The sequence below is a fragment of the Triturus cristatus genome, chromosome 4_1 (genome assembly GCF_964204655.1).
Source record: "Triturus cristatus chromosome 4_1, aTriCri1.1, whole genome shotgun sequence".
In the NCBI taxonomy this organism is placed as follows: domain Eukaryota; kingdom Metazoa; phylum Chordata; class Amphibia; order Caudata; family Salamandridae; genus Triturus; species Triturus cristatus.
In genome coordinates this window covers 661,155,861-661,174,667 of record NC_140585.1, presented here as the reverse complement: position 1 = coordinate 661,174,667, position 18,807 = coordinate 661,155,861, and the positions used below count along the sequence as shown (strand labels likewise).

Here is an 18,807-nt window from a genome sequence, read left to right as displayed (position 1 = left end):
GAGCATGGGCTAAGTGCTGCGCTGTAACACAGGACGTCTCACTAAACAGCAGACATAAGTTACTACATTTCAAATTCCTGCACCGCATGTATTTCACCCCTGCCAAAGCACATAGAATAGACCCAAATAGGCCACACACATGCCGCAAATGCGCAGCCCCACATGCTGATTTTGCCCACCATACATGGATTTGCCCGAAGCTCCACACCTACTGGGAGGAAGTACACATCACACTGGGGGCCATGATAAAGCTGACCCTTACCCCCATACCGAAAATAGCGCTGCTAGGATACACGGTGAATTTTCACAAAAATGTTAGACGATTCGCAACCCTCAGTTTGCTGTTAGCTTAACTGGAAATCACTCTACTATGGGGTCGAAGTACTGCTCCCACCATGACAGGTTGACTGCGCAGTATGGCTTACTGTAACACGAATTGCGAGGTATACGCTGGTCTCCTACCTGGTACTTCCCGGCCTAAAGACATATGGGGTCCCTACAGACAGTACGTAAATAATCAGCAGCAAGCTACTGGATCCCTGCCACAACATGACATAGTCCCTGAGGGTGTGGACTGACGGCTGTGATCTTGCACATCACCCGTATTTCTGGTCCTGTTTTCTCCTCACGGATTGTCCGTAATGTAATCGGAGGGGTTGACAAATGGGTGACCAATTGAACAAGTTTAGACCTTAGTCACTCGATATTGGCCGACTAGCCATGGGAGAGGAAGACTGCTTGCTAGACGATTTGTTCTGCTCTGTTTGATTTTGTCCAGCTGGGATCACATAGCCTTTAACATGTCAAGATTGTGTAAATGTCAAGATGCTTTTCCAAATTGTTTTATCCATTGACGCTTATTGTTTTATTAAGACGATGATGAACGGGGGGCATGTGATTTTGCACTATGTTGTGTTTTTTTTTCTTTTGCCAAAATGATAAATAAAGTTTTAAAAAAATAATAATAATAATGTAAAGCAGAGACTATCGAGAGGTCATAAGCATAGCTAGCAACCTCTGAATTGTGCTCCTAACCACAACTTGCAAATGTTAGTGGCTCTCTAATGTAATGGATATCAATGACCTATTATGACAACTATTCTGAAAGCAAAAGGTAACTCCATAAGTGGTTCTCCCCCCCCCCCCACTATCTTAAGATGCTAACTCATTAATGACACTTTTAGATTAGAAACAAAGACAGACTTATAGAGTGGTAGATAAAGCCCCATATGAATAACGCTATATCTATCTGGCCAGTCCAAAGACCAGATACAAATGTTAGTGGCTCTCTAATGTAATGGATATCAATGACCTATTATGACAACTATTCTGAAAGCAAAAGGTAACTCCATAAGTGGTTCTCCCCCCCCCCCCCACTATCTTAAGATGCTAACTCATTAATGACACTTTTAGATTAGAAACAAAGACAGACTTATAGAGTGGTAGATAAAGCCCCATATGAATAACGCTATATCTATCTGGCCAGTCCAAAGACCAGATACAAGGGTGGGCAAGGTTGTTAATTGATGGCCGAGTAGAAAATAAGCACTTATTCTGGCCTCTCTGTTGAGGCAGCCATCACTCTCTATGCTACAGTTCCCATCGTTAACCAGTCAAGAAACTAACAGCAAGATCTAGCAACAAAATATGAGTGAACATGCAAAAATGGCATTTTCCTACAAATAGAGCATCACTCTCTTTGCTACAGTTGCCATCATCAACCAGTCAACCAGATTTCTTCCTGTCACTGAGAATCCACATTTCCGTCAGGAATTAATTTATAATAAATTAATTCTGTGAGTTATCGTTTTGGTTTGATTCAACAGAACCAGGTGGACTAATATCTGAAAATAGTGATATACTAGCAAATCATTTGATAGTAGTACCATGCGCACATTTACTATCTCGTTTTAAACAATTGCTGGTACTACTGATACCTGGTATAATCACTTGAGTTATGATTAAAAACAAAGTAACAACTTTGAGCCAGAATGGAATATTCCTTACTTGTGAAATGACTTTAAAACATGCCCATTCCATTTAGCAAGGCAACGAGCCCCAGCTGCCTTTCCTGCGTTGCGCCATCGGAGCGACTCATGCTCCTGCAGGCAGCCCTTGGTGAAGACCGGGGCCCCTTTGTGTCTTCACAAAGGCCCGGTTTGTTCCATGCGTCCAGCAGCTGTGACTTTATGGCAGCACAAAGATTGACGAGGCTCTATTGCTTGACTGTTGTTAATGCAACAGTTCACAACCTCAATCCAGATGCGGCTTAGTCGGAAAGAAGATTACACACACCATTAAAGTTACAATTCTCTCGCCCATCTCTTACCTGACTTTATTGGCCACTGCAGATATCCCAGGACCGCAAGCCATATTTTATTTATTGTGAGTGTCAGCGACCAGGCCGCAGCGAGTAGACACCATTGACATTAATTGTGCATGAATTGAGAGCCCTTGCTCTGCATGTCTTTCCCATATGGATAAGAGTTAAACACTTGAAAGATTTAGAACTGTCATCAAACGAGTTCCTTACAAAAGAGTCCTGGCGAGCATACTTTCGTAGCCCCAGAGGCCTTTGGGCATGGCCTCCAACAGCAGAACAGTTTTCAGCTGTGCCATCCTCATAGAACATTTTTGGTATTATAACTAAAGTAAATTAAAAGTTAGTATAATGATGCTGATTGGATGTGCAGTTCTTTGAATTAGTGTCGAGTTCTCTTCGCTGCATCGTCTGACGTCATGCCTGGAGATGTCAGGAGCAATTTACAGAGCAGCCCTGCCTGTCTGGGTAATTTGCTGTAAACTGTTGACTTGCATCTGTAAACAACACTGCCAATGTATGCTCATCAAAATGCAGTCCAATCAATAGATGTTTGTGTTATGCCTTTGGCCGCGGAGAAAAATAGGTCAATCGTCTTATCTGGCGTCGCACTCCAGACGGGATGGCTCTGTGAATTGATGGTGGTCTGCACGCTGACAGCATCTTTGCTGGAGCCAAGTTTAAGGCACAGAAGTAGTAAGAGACAGATGCGCCTGAGACGGAAGAGATACCTTATCGCAGTAAGGTGGCAAATGTATCGCCATGTTGACGCATTAGTTCCTATTTAAATGCACATTTCTCAGCAGTGTACCAAAGATAAGACAGCATTGAACTGAGAAATGAATGTTAAATCAACAGAACAGAACACGTAAACTTTTCATTTGACATAAAGAGGGTTAGCAAGGAAACAATCAATAATGTGAAAGGTGTGGGTCAATGTGGTTTATTTAAAGAAGTGCACATTTCTGCAGAACAGCTTTTCAAGTAATATTCTTTGAAGAACCTAAATACTGAGATATCAGGCTGTTTAATATCTCCATGTCATAGAAATGTGTATCGTTTTTAGGCTGACATATTTTATTAGGAAAATGAATGCAAACAAAACCACATTCTAAATGTGGCAAACATATCAACATTAATTTTTAAAAAAAACAAAGAAATGAATACATATTTGCAAAACTTTTATAAGCAAAATTCTTCTACCTCATGTTGATTGCAGCTTAAAATTGAGCACACCTAAATGAAAAATAGTGAAGGCTGCACATCGCCCGAATTGAAATGTTCTAATAGGAAACACAACGTAGATATTTATGAAGATCAAGCAAATGTGTCTCCAAGGCCCATAGTTGAATTTTAGACGGTATTTAGGATGAGATTTACTTTTCTCACTTTTCAGCTGACAAGCTATAGGCGTGGAAGAACAGTAGAGAGGAAGACATTTATAAAGTCTTGCATGCTCTTCTTAGGGGCATATTATCAAGGAACTGCGTTAAAATTATCGCCGCTTTAGCGGCAGGAAACTGCCGCTAAAGCGGCGATAATGGGCTTGATAATACGCCCTTGAGAATTCCAATAGAAGCCCATGTTCTGGTGTGAACATGGGCTTCTATTGGAATTCACAAGAGCATATTATCAAGCCCATTATCGCCGATTTAGCGGCAGTTTCCTGCCGCTAAAGCGGCGATAATTTTAACGCAGTTCCTTGATAATATGACCCTTAGTAAGTAAAAGACAGTGTCCTGAGGCCAAATGATGCTCCACCCCCACAGAATGTGATGAGAGGTCCCTTAGTTTCCCATACCTGACAGATATTCCATGACCTTGGGCTGAGCGCCTGGAGGGTTGGGTCTCCCCTGCGCCGAAGGGGCTGCAGGGGGCTGCTGTTACGCCCCTGATAAAAGTCCAGAATTTGCAGCTTTTAAAATTATAACAAATTAACCATGGCCTTCAACTTCAGCCTTTTGGGAGAAGGATGTGATTGGAACGATTCATCATCCTCTTTTCCTTAAGAGCAGGACGATCAGGTGGGGCCGGATATTTGAATGTAAATGGAAGGCAGGCAGGGGCGCTAGCGAACCTGGCTGCAAAATGGACGCCATTTAGGGAGGCTTTGTCAAAGCGTTTTATCCAGTTATCCTGCTTTATTCAGGCATCAGATGCAGAAACTTTCAAAATATGCCTCACCCGCCCCCCCCCCCCTTCCTCCCCTCCACACACACACACACAATCGAGCCGAAATTAGACGCTGACGCCTGGAGTTCAGTCTGCCTGGCAGTGTGAGTTGGAAGGGCCCAATCGCGAGTCTGCGGTGCCATCGCTGAACCACTGGAGCAGACTGCGGCTTGGTAACCCTGGGGGCTGCTGCTAAGTACGACGCTGCTTGCCTTCCCTGTGCCCTCTGCAGTATATACATCTCAGGGATGTTTGGAAACATCACCCGGGAATTTGGGAACCGGTAGCTGATGCCTGCGTGGTGGCGCAAAGGTCCGCTGGTGCCTTGTGGGCACACCGAACTTGCTGACGCCCTCCTTCCCCTACTGCTCGATGTTGGACTGCCCAAGAGACCTGGGAGGAGGCAAATCTTGACTGCACCTGGGCCCTGAGGTGTGCGCGGGGTTTCGCTGGTGGACTTGCACTGCGCGGCATGCTCTGGGCCAGACATTACATTGAGGAGAAGGGAGAAGCACCCGAGAGTACAAGTGGATCACTACACCGGCCCTGCTTCTAGAGGTTGTACATATGGGCGGCAGAGAGCTCCAGTCCCTAGCAGGCAGATTGTGGTCCCGCAATGAAATGCACTGCTTTGCATGTTACTGTAGAGGGGGTGTCGGCTGCAACTCAGAGATTTCCCTAACCTGGCCATTGCTTATATATTGTCAGGTACGCTTTCATTGCTTCCATTTTAAGCCTGCCACGGGTGTCGGAGGGTACCTGCTGCTGCGTTAAGAGATGCTGAAATTGCTCACCTTTCGCCGTACTTGTGCAAGACCCACCTTGATCCCTGTGACCTATTTGAATGGCAGACTTGGCTTACCCCCGTGCTGACTGTGGCATGCTGCCAATGCAGCTGTGATCTATTTGCTGATTCTGCTTGGCTCTGTACTTGTGTGGACAGCCTGCTAGTTCCATCGTCCTGGGCATTGATGTGGGTTCTGATCACCTACTGTGCACGTATGGTGGGATGCAGCTTACATCGGACCCCTGAGGTGAATTTTACAGAGCAAGAAATTCCTGACTTGCTCGTGCCCCCCCACCCCCCCCCCCACCCGAGAACAGAGGTGAGGAAGGGTCAGCTGCATGGAGAGGCATTTGCTCAGCGGTGCTGCCCTGGCTGAATTCCTGGTTCGCGGAGATCAATCACATATGGGTTCAGACTGTGGATGGTGTGGTGCCTGTGCCCAGCCTGTGTCCTACTAGTGGTTGGTGACCAAGTGGACTGCATCTGCATCAGGACCTAATAGCGACTGAATATTACGTTGTGAGGTGGGCCCTGTGGAGACACACATGTGAACTGGCCCCTTAGGCTATGGGAAAGGCAGATGAAAGGCAGGCTAAGCTCACCTTCGAGCATCGAAGACAGACACAAATGATGGATCTCACCGTGAAACCCTCTCCACAGGACCGAGGAAGTGACCCCCCATTAGCCCCCGAGTCAGACATCAGGTTTATGTTCATGGACATAAAACAAAGCCTTATGGCGATTTACATGGATATTGACCTCCTGACAAACATGAAGATCGTATATAGCAGTTAGAACACACCGAACCTCCAATATCGAAGATGTACAGCCAGTGGACTGCGAAAAACTGCTACATATGGAGTAGGTACAAGAGGTCATAAGAAACAAGAATGAAGACCTTGAGGCGAGATTGAGAAGAAACAACCTCCCAATTCTTGGGGTCCCCAAATCCACAGGCATGGACAGAATAGAGAACTATGTGGAGGGAATGCTGTGCGACCTGTTTGGTGAACGAGCACCCCTCTCCCTTGGCCAGAAGCCTCCACCTTGGTCGAACACCCCCAGCCTAACATCGTCCTATAGATGTGGTCTTGTGCCTGGCTGGTAAGAGGTGCCCAGTAATGTATCAGGGTGAAGAAACTATCAATATATCCAGACTTTACGATGACAGTGAAGGCCACAAGGAGAGACTTTCTGTCAGTGAAATGAATCCTTGAGTGAATGGATGTTAAATGCTCCTGGCTAAACCCCACCAAGTTGCGAATCCTTCATCAAGGGAAGGTCCACTACTTCACAGACTCCAAGATGGCGCCAAAGTTCTTAAAACTATTCCAACAACAAAAAAAGATACCCCACCTGCCTCCCAGGCGGCTTCTGGGGGCCATCTTAATGATAATGATTCACTCTCTGTTCACTGTCCAAATGATCTTTTGCCACTGACATGTGACCTAGATCTGACCCGAGGTGAAGTTGACTCTGGGTGCCGGGTCGGCCCTGGCCTAACTGTCGGTATCTATGATGACAAAGCACTGGTGGTAATTTGTCTTGCTGTCATTATTGTTGGATGAAAGTGTAATTCTGAGATAAATGATGCTTTATGGCCTGCAGTCTAAATCAACACAGGAAGGGTGAGACAGCGATGACTACTATGTGACACTATGGGGAGGGGATTTCAATGTAGTTCTTGATCAGGAGACGGATAGGTCTAGTGACTCTAGATGCCCTCACCCAAGAGTGGCGGCCCAACTGCGCTTATTAATGACTGACTGTGCTCTTGTGGATCTTTGGCACGCTAGACATCCCAACGCTGCTAAGGGAACCCGTGTCACTGCTGCGCACGCCACCTGGTCGAGAATTGATTACTGACTGGCATTCTCTGATGTATATCCATGGGCTAGTGGTAGTTTTGCATCTCCCACGGACATTGTGAGATCATGTCCCAGTTCTCTTGGAACTTGAGCTCCCGGGAAGCCTTCCATGGGCAATTACATGGAAACTGCCAGTGGGAGCCCTACGTGAACAAGTGTTTAGAGATAAAATCAGAACCACGATTATAGAATACATTTGCACATAACGTAAGACCTGAAATATCGCAAAGCAGGCTGGGGCCCTGAAATCGTTGTGTGGAGACATCACATTTAGAATGTGAAATCAGAAGTAGAACTTCAGTATTATGATGGCTGCGACTTAGCAGTGTTGGTGACCATTAGAGATCATTTGTTGAAGTATGACGAAGCCGCACAGCAGGAGATTAATTACCTGGACTAGGTGGTTCAAGCCAGGTGCTATGGTGAGGGAGATAGAGCAGGTAGGACCTTAGCACATATGCTTCGCAAGCCCAGGGCAAGTGACTATATCATGGAACTGCCGGATGACAATAATGGTGAGTGGGCATGAGATGACGCTGTTCAAAGACTTATGGTCAACTTTTTTCATCATGATATCAGTCCACGCAGAGCGCTCCTTCTCCAGATTTAGACAACCACTTTGACTCCGTACAGCTCCTGTGTCTGGAAGAAGGGCATAGGAAATATTTGTATGGTCCCCTCTCAGTGGAGGAGATCATCCAGTTCAAAGCTAGTGTGCCGGCTGGTAAGGCACTGGGCCTGGACGGCCTCACCGCTGCTTTATACAAAGAATATGCGCATACGCTAGAACCTCCTCTCCTCACGATGTACGAGGAGTCCCTGTCTAGGGGAGATTGGCCAAAACCAAAGGAAATGATGGACGGAGTGTTGAACATTGCAAGCACTCACCCCCAGTCAACTGATCTGGGTTTAATCCATCACCGTTCTTTAGCCCACTCTGCCACCCCAGTTCAGACATGGCCATATGCAAATCAGTCTGACCCTGTGCCTCATGGGAACAGTCCAGCCCGAACTGCCAAGCCATGTTTTCCCTGGACCGGAAACAAGCTTCCTAGGACCGGTTATTGGCATTTCAGCCGTCTTCAGCCAGGCTTGCTTGAATCCAGTGGCAAAGTGAGCAAGGGACTCACGTCTGAGCATACCCTGCCAACTTATGGCGAACAAAGCAAAAACCAAAGAAAGATTGGCCCCCATCGCTGTGTGAGGCGCTTATTGTAATGACTCTTAAGCCTGACAAAGACCCTGTACGCTGTGAATCTTATCGCCCCCCCATCCATGATCAACATGCTGGAGCTTCAGCGACGTGCTCGCCTGAACTATTTGTATGCTCCCTCGGTGAAGATCATTGTCACCCTGACTACCCCATTACAGCTAAAGCTGGTACTCATGCCCGGCTGCACTCCCTGGGCTTGGCCTCGATGAGCGCGATTTATCTGGATGACTCCTTCATACAGCCACAGCGAGTCCTGCAGGGCCCTGATATCACCCTTTTAGACACCTTCTCAAACTACCAGCTCCGAGCCACTGTCCAGGTGACACATCACTCTTTTCCAGACCTGCCGTCTGCTTTTTCTGTATTAGAGATGATTCTCACCACTACCTCATTGCTGCCTAATTACTAAACTATACACGACAAAGCAGGCTACTGCACCAGTTTGAAAACCCAAAGGCCCTGGAGCGTGGGATGGAGATCTTGATCCTCCAAGGCCTGATGATCAGTGGAGATATTGCTGTGCTCAATCTTGCATGCTCTCTCCGAACTACAGGCTGCACCTTGTACACTTTAAACATCTACACAGGCTTTATTGCACCCCATTTACACGCTACCCAGGATGGGCTGCCTTGAGGATGCGCAATGTATTGCCCATGCATATGATGTTTAAATGCCAATACATTTTTTTTTTTTAAACAAATGAAAGGCAGGCAAGGAACATACAGGAAGTGACTTCAGATACTTTATTAGCTATGACAACAATTGCAGAACCAAAGGAAGAAACGCATGAGAAAAAGGAGCCAAACACATACACATGGAAGGTTGATGGGGGAGTAGTCAACAGAGAGAAAGACACGCATATCAGAGGAGCAAGATCAGGAACCTGAGGACAGAAGAAGAGGCACACAGAATGAGAATTCTTGCCTGGTCACTAATGTTGATTGGTCTCCCTGAACAAACAGCTGGGCAGAGTCAGGAGCTCTGTTCCCTTTGTCTTGTCTATAATCCAGCCTTAGGGCAAGTGTGGCGGAAGTGGTTGGTCATATAAACAGTGTATGTTACACCAATGGGGCAAATACGTATTGGTGAGAAAAATAATTCACAGCACCTTAATTCTTTGAACAGCGGTGTGAAATTCAATAGAACAACCTTATTCTTGTTCCTGGTGAACCCTGTTGGTTAATTATATTGTACCGAGGTTTGCACACCTTGGCATAATATTGTACCAATCCCTTAAGGTTTTTCTAACAGAACTTTTTGTCTTTTTTCCAATTCTATTCCTTTTACGAAAAATCAAGACTTCGTTTAGCACTGCCACATAAACTTGAAGATCTGACCAGGCAGAATAATAATAATAATAATAATAATATTAATAATAATAATAATAATGCAGACACTGGTAGAGCGCAACAGCTATCTCAAGCAGAGGTGTCCCTGCGCTAAAGCGATCAGCAGTGCGTAGATGGAGAACCAGAAAGCCACGCCCCTGGCCCAATTATTCTGCCCTAAAGAGGCAGGTCTTAACCACTTTCCTAAAAAGGGGTTCTGTATCTATGTTGTGGAAGTCACTTGGCAAGGAGTTCCACAACTTTGCCGCCCCGACCGTGAAGTATTTGCCCCCCATGCGAGCCTTCTTAAAACAAGGCGTGCAGAGTAGCGTTTGAGAGTTGGACCTTAAGGATCTGGACTGTTTATATCCGCATATCTGTGTTTTAGGTAGCTGGGGCATTTACCGTGCGTGGCTCATAATGCAAGGGTCAGGGCCTTGAACTTGATTCTTTTAGCCACTGGTAAACAATGGAGCTCTTTTAAATGCAGAGAGACATGCTTGCGGAAAGGGACACACCTAATCAGTCTTTCAGCCGCATTTTGTACCATCTGAAGTCGTCTGATTAGGTACTTTGGCAGGCCCAGATAAAGGCCATTTGCATAGTCCAGCCTGGATGTCACTAAGGCATGGACTATGATTTTTTGGCACTCCTCTGGCAGCAAATGCAGGAATTTCTTCAAGTTTCTCAGTTTACAGAAGCAGGTAGCTGTCACCTGCCGTATCTGTGCCGAGAATGAAATATCAGCCTCCCTCTTCACACCCAGGTTTTTAATGCAATCTGCAAAAGAGGTGGAGGTTCCCATTTCCATTGGCCACCATAGATCCGGTGCTGTAGCTGGCTCTTTCCTGCGTTGAGCTTAAGTTTGTTGTTGTTCATCCACAACGCGATCTCTCTCAGGCGACCTTGAAACTCTTAAAGGCATGCTCGGTCTGCTCTTTAAAAGTTAAGACCAACTGGGTGTCGTTGTCGTACAAAATCACTTTGACCCCCCAGTTGGCTATCAGAGAGAACAGTGGAGCCGGGTACAAATAACAGGAGTGGACTCAGCGCTGACCCCTGAGGGACTCCACACCCGAGCTGTTTCGGTTTAGACACACAGGGTTGAAGCACGACCTTCTGTAAGTGATTATTCAGGTAGGAGTTCAGCCAAGTCAGTGCCATACCCCCAATGCCCATCTCCTGAAGTCTCCTTGACAGCGAGGTGTGGTCAATGGTGTCAAATGCCGCCGATAGTTCCAGAAGCACCAGCATCACGGATGCCCCTGAATCCACCGCCAGTCGCACCAACTCCGCCACCTCCAAAAGGGCCGTCTCGGTACTAAAGCCAGACTGAAAGCCAGATTGGGTATCGTGTAAGATGCCCTTATTCTCAATAAAGTTTGCCAGTTGTCGCTGCACCAGTTTTTCCAGCATCTTTGCTGGTGCTGGCAGCAAAGAGATAGGCCTGTAGTTATTCAAGTCCCCTGGAAACGAAAAGAACTTTAGAACTCACATACCAAATTATGTTTTGTGGTAACTAATATTAATGAACCCAAATTTCCTTACAGGACTAGAGAGAACCAAGCATGCAGCACTTAGACCCCTAAACTCAACATTTCTCATTCAAAATCTAAGAGCACAGGACCTGCTCAACAGCTCAGGGGCAAACACATCTCACATTCCATTCAACACTGCCCAAAGCCTTAATAGTACACTTGTCCTGAACAAACTCAGTTATTGGAATGCCTTCTTCTCAGCACCCTAAAAAGAACCAGGACTTCTCAACCCATAAACCTTTTAATCTCCAGCCATCTCCTACCATTTAATCCTGCCTTTAAGTGGGATAACTTTCAGTACAAACCACTGAACTTATGATATTTATATCTCGTGTTTTTAAATCTGTCCCTGCCTTAGCCACTCTCTAGTCTCTACATCTCCTAAGCTATTTCCATCTATAATACTAGACATTTCATTTGCTCATAATTCCACCACTAGCTAAATGACCATGTGCTCTCCTGTACTATGTCAATATTTAGATCATTTACTTCCATCGCCATATATCCCTGGATTCCACAATACCAAGATCAATGATTTAATACTGTTACTTCAAGCATTCAAAACGACATTTAAATAGCATGTTCTGCTTCAAGCTCCCTAGTGAGCACACATAATTCATCAAACTTCACTCAAGACCGGTCAGCCAAGATCGTGCCTTTGGTACATTATAATTCATATCAGGTGAAATATCTTGAAGTTTATCCTTTAACTTTGTACCAAATACCATAATCTCCGTAGATTTTCTTCTCCCAAAATGCTTTTGATTGAATGGTTGTAACACGTGCTTCTAACCAAATTACAAGCGCAACTACTACCTTAGTTGTAAGTGAAATGCCCATGTTTTAAGGTATGGGGATTGATCTGGCTTGTTCTTCAATATCCTCTTAATCTATCCTTTTAACTGAGAATCTGAGCAACTATTAATCTGTTAAATACCTGACTGTGGTTGATAAAAGTGGCTATCAAATGATCCTCTGACAAATTCTAAAGGTCTTGATCCTTTGAAGCTGAATAAAGTGAGCAGTCTTTTACCTTCGATTGAAGTAATCGTAGAAAGTGGGAGATAAATACTCTACTTATTTATTCTGTATAGAATAAGAGACTAATGTCTGGGGGGGCAGATACAGCACTATTTGAGGTCTCCATCAAAACGCTGCTCCTAATCCTTCTGTTCTATTAAATGCAATCAAATACTCTTTGACCTTGCAAGAGAAGACAGTTGAAAAAGCATCCTGTAACATAGTCAGATTTGTCAAGAATGTATTTCAAAATGATGTCTTTGTTTTTATACCAAAGTTTTACATTGTTTGTTTCTAGGGGACCTGGAATTGCCAACCGAAGAGGAAGGCCTACAAGGGACCTCGTAATGTTCATGGCTTCAATGTTAAGGTGATCTGGGAAACTGTTAAATGTTGGCTCTGAAATAACATCCATGGTCAAGTCTTTGCCTCAAGGTAACGATTAAAATAGCATCCTACTGCTTAAAATATATTCTTCCCCAGCTGGGCTGGCTCAAGGTTATTACACTTGGAATTTCAGTCAACTGTGTTAGAACTTAAAGCACTTTCTGGAAACATGTTTTCTTTTTTTTTGTCCTCATATCCGCCAGAAACAAATCTCTCAGGACATACTAAGCAAAGTGCTCCATAATCTTTCACAATCTTATCATTTGTGTGCAGAAAAGGCCCAAATCAACCTGACCTATTGTGATCTGTTAATGGTCTCTAATCATAGGACCTTTTAAAGCGTAACTCAGTTGAGACAATCAGAATACAATTTCCACACTTTCACAGTAATTCCTAGCTGTTTATCTAGTACACCTACCCATTGGAGGATGACCAGCCATTCATATGGTTCTTTGCTCTCTTTCCAGTATTTACAAAGGCGCTTTCTTGGTAGTAGATCAGATAGATTAGTGGATTAATTTGCCCCCTGCTCAATTTGCCCCCTGCTCAATAGTATGTTACACTCCTGAATCCCCAAAATAATTAAACTAGTACCTACCTTGATTCGCTTCTGAAATATCTTATCAAGATTTCTACTCACAACCACCCTTAGGGCTTCTTACTGGAGTTTATGGTTGGATATTAGAGAGCTTCTTCAGTGTCCAGTGCGACCTGAATAATCATAAAATCAGTGGTTTAATTTAAGCGTTGCCAGGCAAATTATTTTATGCCTAAAATCAAGAGATGCTTGCCATCAGTTTGTTCCTTCAAGCTCGGCTAAGGTCTCAATCAATATTGTGTGCAGCTCTCCAATATTTGCTTCTACTCCCAGCATTCTTTCTTTATTGTGTCTCACTGGTTAATTTGTTGTTGGAATGAGAGAAGACTGCAGTGAGTTTCTTGTATCCTAATGTCTTTTAACCACTTATCCAGCTGCTGTATTTCAAATGTGGGCAACTTCCAACCAGCAAATTGATGAAGTCTTCCTAGAGTATAATGCCATTTAAATCTAGTAAATCAGCAATTCTGTTTAGGTCAGCAGAAAGGAAGGTGATACTGAGCACATCATCTGCACATAGTGCTGTGCCACTTGAGTTCAAGAGTGGCTCAAACAACCAATCATATGGGAAACCCCCAAACATCTTCCCCTATAGTATATTTGCAGCCAGCTGAGCTTTACATCTCAATTATTGAAGAACTTAGGATAGGAGAACTAAACAAATCGCTCTACCTGAAATATTGTATTATTGTCACTAGCCACACATTAGCGATTAATGTTCAAAATTGCCTTATTTAAAGGTCTTTAAATAAGTGAATGTTCAGTGAATCTCATGCTCCTTATTTCAATGAGCAAGTTTGCTTTTATCAGGTTATCCTGTGCCCAAATGAAATACTTGTCAGAAACCTGTATCCTTTTATTTGTCAAAATGAAAAGAAATGGCTTAAAAATAGTCCATACTTAGGGAAAATAGAAACCTTTACTAGGTTTACTCTGCCTACAAGATGAGCCAAATATTTCCATTTCTACAGTAAGGTTGAGCCTTGTTAGTGACCTTTTTTTAAATTACGCTGAGCAAACTTCTACACTTTAGACACAACTGTGACCCATTACCCTATTTTCTCATTGACTACAGGGCACGCCTCACTTCTATTCCTCATCATGTTTTCTGATTTATCATTATTTATCTTATAAACAGAAATGGTTGATACATTTCTCTTCCAACATAGAGATATTCCTCCCTGAGCTCTTTATGAAGACTGGTATCAGAACATAGGAGTCAATAGGCATGATTACTGATTGGGTATCCCTTAACCTACACTATTTCAAAGGCAATCCAAACCCCCAATCAGGAGGCTGATGTTCTATTTTAAATGATTATCCAAGGGAAGGGAATAGTCCCCTTCTGCAAGAGTATCTACTAAGAATAAGGTTAGATGCCAGTTTCATATTAAAGGAGACCAAGTAACGCCATGGGATTAACAAGTGAAAAAGTGGAGAACCTGTTCGAGAGCTACATGAGGGGAATATAGATGAAAGATCTGCTGTGCCCAGAGTGGCTAAGATTCTTTTTCATGCACCCTTTGTCCACCCTAGCCCCTCTCCTAACATATATATTGGTCTGGACTCTTTCTGCTATTTGGTTGGAGGTCATTTAAATAACTGTTGTCCTTTTACAAAGGTCATCCATCTTTTTATCAGAGCTCCCCACTGGAAGCTTGAATCTCCTTCTGATATAGTGCTGATTTCTCAAACCTTCTCAGAATTCCTTGCCTCGTTCCTATACTCATCCCTTCTAAATCACCTTTGGCACCTATTGAGACCCCTCCACTCTATTCAGACTCCTCCAGCGCAACTATTCCTAAAGGGACCAATGAATTATGTAGCAGATCTAAGAGAGGCTCTGACAACAGGGTACTCGTACCTTCCCTTCTTTTGGGTCAGCCTTCTATCTAGCTTTTTGCTGGTATCATTGTATTTACCCCAATCTGAAATAGCAGAATCAGGGATCTAAAATCCCTTTTGAGGTTCTATTATGTTCATTACGCTTCTTTCTTTCTGAAATAAATTGGCATAGTAGGGAGGGTGACTGAATCATTAACTAAACAGGAGTATTATAATAGGGGCTGCGTGACTCAATTTCATATGCACTCCTCATTCTTGGCTCCATACTGCATTGGGGAGTATCAGAGTCAATAGGAGCAGATAATCCATCCCTTAAGGGTCTAATCTTCTGCCTGACTAGGCCCTTTTTTTGTTCTCTTGCTTGGCCCTTGATTGAACTTGATACTTTTAAAAACAATCACGCAGAAAGCTCCCCCACCTTTCCTGATTTTAAGAGTGATACCTTATAAATAGTATTACGAAGACACACCCAAAATCATTCTTGAAAATGTTTACGCTGTCTTGCTGCAGGTACTTTTCGCCACACTTCTGATATCAGCCATCATATTCTGTTTGTTGCCGTTTAAAAGCAAATGACCACCCACGCATCATTTTCGCCGGAACCAGATTCTTTTTTTTTAATGAGCAGAAACACAGAGAATACAAAGAATCAGTGCAAACGACTTAATGAATAGGCATTCGATATACATATCAAATTAGTCAGTGCAAACATATATAAAGTGCAACCTACAATATTTAACAAATACGTGTCATTCCAGTAGAATTGGCTTCTATCAGCAGATCTTTGACAATAAAAGTGCAAAGTGCAAATTTCCCATCTAGACATAAAGCTAGATAACACTCTTCCAGAAAGACTTAGCAAAGTGCAATTCAAAAAGAGCAAACATGTATAAAGTGCAGGATGCAGTATTTAACAAATATGTATTATTCCCTTCAAATTATCTTCCAGGCACACTTGCCAAAGTGCAGCAAGTGCAATTTACTACAGTACTTTCCAACCTAAAAATTACTAAAGTGCAGTTCTTAAGTGCAATAATTTATTTTTATGTTCTTTGTTCAGCCCTACTTCTCCGAGAAGGTCTCTAGCCTCTCCATATATTTCCATACAGTATTAAATCTCTTATTGGCACCTACTCTCTTAGCATATGCTTCTTCAAATTTCCTAGTGCGGATCAATTTATTCAACCATTCCGAATAAGTAGGTATTTTTGGGGACCTCCAATTCTGAAGTACAAGAGAACATGCCATGAGGGAGGCAATTGCTACAAATGCCTCCTCCCCTCTCGACATTCCAAGGTTTTTTCTCTGGCTTGCAAGACCGAAAAATGCATTCTCAGGGTCAGGATCCAAACTTTTCTGAACTCCCCAGCTTAAAGCCGAAAAGATCCTCTCCCAGAATTGCCCTAGCTTTGGGCAGGTAAAATAAATATGGAACCAGCCACCCTCGCCTAACTTTTGACAGCAAAAATATTTATTCTCGGCTTCCGAGCGTATCTTGGGAAGAGCTTGGAGGGGTATAATACGGCATCCAGCGTGACAAGAATGCCATTCTTTTAAAATTAGCCACTCTTCAGGCCTTGCTGCTAACTGTGAGATAGCTTGCCAATCCTGATCGAGAACCTACATTGTGTCTCCTGGGTCACTTTTGTGAAGAATTTATTGACCATAATTGGCTCCCCTTGAGACCGTATACAGCAATACCAATTGCCCACCCCCCTTAGCTTTTCTCTAAATAGAGCAGTCACAAGAGGAGTTGGGCCAAAACAGGACGGGAGACTGCACATTTGTTTAGAAATCTAAATATATTCAAAGAAAAGAGGCTTACTCTGGTCGCCACACCTCGCTTGGACCTCTTGCCAAGTAATGGCTCTGCCACCCACTAAAAAATACCCTAGCTCTTTAAATCCTCAATTGTTCCAAGACCTTAGGTGGCTACTTTGAATTTGGAGGCTAACCTTTTACGTTCAGCTAACTTTAGGAAATAAGATCCTGCAGAGCAAGCCTGCTGTCAATAACAAGTCTGGAGTCTATAAGTGTAGTCCTTCAAGGTCTTATACCTCGTTTTTTGGGGAGTTTGACTGTTATAAAATACCAAAATCTGAGAACCAGCTTCTTGCACCATCTTCTCTAAAACAAAATTATCGACGGATCCCTTGCGGTCAAGTAAACGGGCAATAAGGTCTAAAAAGGCTGCTTCATAATATGCACGAACTTGAGGAAGTGCAAGCCCCCCCCCGATAGATGTCAATTTGGAGTATTGAAAGTTTTACTCTTGATGCCTTTTTATTCCAAACAAACCTTCTAAAAATCGCTTCTAACTCTTTAAAATAGGTCATATTAATTTTTATAGGGACATTTGTGAACAAAAAAAGAAGTAAAGGTAAAATGGACATTTTTATAAGAGCCACACGGACTATCAGTGTAAGTGATAATAACAACCATTCTTCTAACAGCTTTATAATTTTTTTCCTCATGACTTCATAGTTTAAGTTATATATTTTGATATATTGACCGGTAACGTAAATCCCTAAATATCAAATTGGATTGGAAATAAGGGCTTGTAGTTTAAAATTGTCAGGAAGAAAATCATTTGAAGTATTCATTGTTAAAATCTCAGTCTTGTCACAATTAATTTTCTATCCCCCAATTAATTCAAATTGTGCAAATTTGACTAATATTAAATCAAATATTTGTCTTTCCGGGCTAAGATAGAGGATGATGTTGTCCGCAAACAACTTCAGTGTGGTCATTCCTGGTATTGGTGCTTTTATCTCCATATTGTTGTGAATTCTAGTGGCCAAGGGTTCGATAAAAAAGTGAAGAGCACAGGGGACAAAGGGCACCCTTGTCTGATCCCCCAATTGACAACTATCCCTGCTAGGTTACCTGTGCCTGTGTCCCCCTTGATAGATTTTACACAGCATTTTTATAATCTTGGGGGGGAATCCCATACCTACCCCCATAAAAAAGGGGCATCCCAATTCACCAAGTCAAACGCTTTTTCTGCGTCGACCATCATAATGAGAGCTGGAGTTTGATTGCTATAAAAAAAAAGGCAAGTGCCTGTACTAAAAACCCTGTGTTTATAGACATCAACCTCCCTGCAATGAACCCTGTCTGATCTTTATGGATCACTTACTGTGCCAAAGAAGTAAAACGCTGCGCCCAGATTTTCATTAAAATGTTAAAGTCTGATTTAAGTAGACTAATTGATCTATATGAATTAATATCTCTGGGGGTTATCCCCTTCTTTATAAAACTAACAATGCTGGATTCCTTAAAGGCTATAGGAACCAGATCACCCATTGCAAGATTTCTTCTCTGGTATCCAGTGTGTCAAGGGCTCATCACTGCGCAATCTGCCGGAGAAAGGGCCAGGTAAACCTTTTCTTCCCTATTCACGGATGTATTTAACTTTCCTTCCAATTATGACTTCTTTTCTACCTCTTGCTCTCCTCTTCCCTTTAGTCAGTTTCCCTAATCCTCTTAGCCCAAGAGGAACACTGAGATGGAGTGCTTGCTCACAGCATCAAGACAATTCTATTCTACGGAAGAGTAGTCTTTGTTTTCTCCAACCCTTATTCCAGGTTCCTTTTACCTGTTGTCACCCACCAATCTGTTGGTGTTGTTGCATTTCTCACGTTCCCCTGTGAGGTTAAGGAATGCATAGAGTCCTCAGTGGGTCTGCCATCTCAGAACTTGACAGAAGTATTGCAAATCCCCATTGAATT

The 18,807-nt window shown here is 43.3% G+C and overlaps 1 long non-coding RNA gene across 1 annotated transcript in view; it reads left to right on the top strand.

Moving 5' to 3' along the window:
• The window catches only part of LOC146855354 (uncharacterized), a 239,508-nt gene that overhangs the window by 164,478 nt on the left and 56,223 nt on the right, over positions 1-18,807 (top strand). The window contains exon 2 of the long non-coding RNA XR_014981312.1: positions 12,545-12,681. This is a non-coding gene — a long non-coding RNA (uncharacterized LOC146855354). The remainder of the gene's footprint in view (positions 1-12,544; positions 12,682-18,807) is intronic.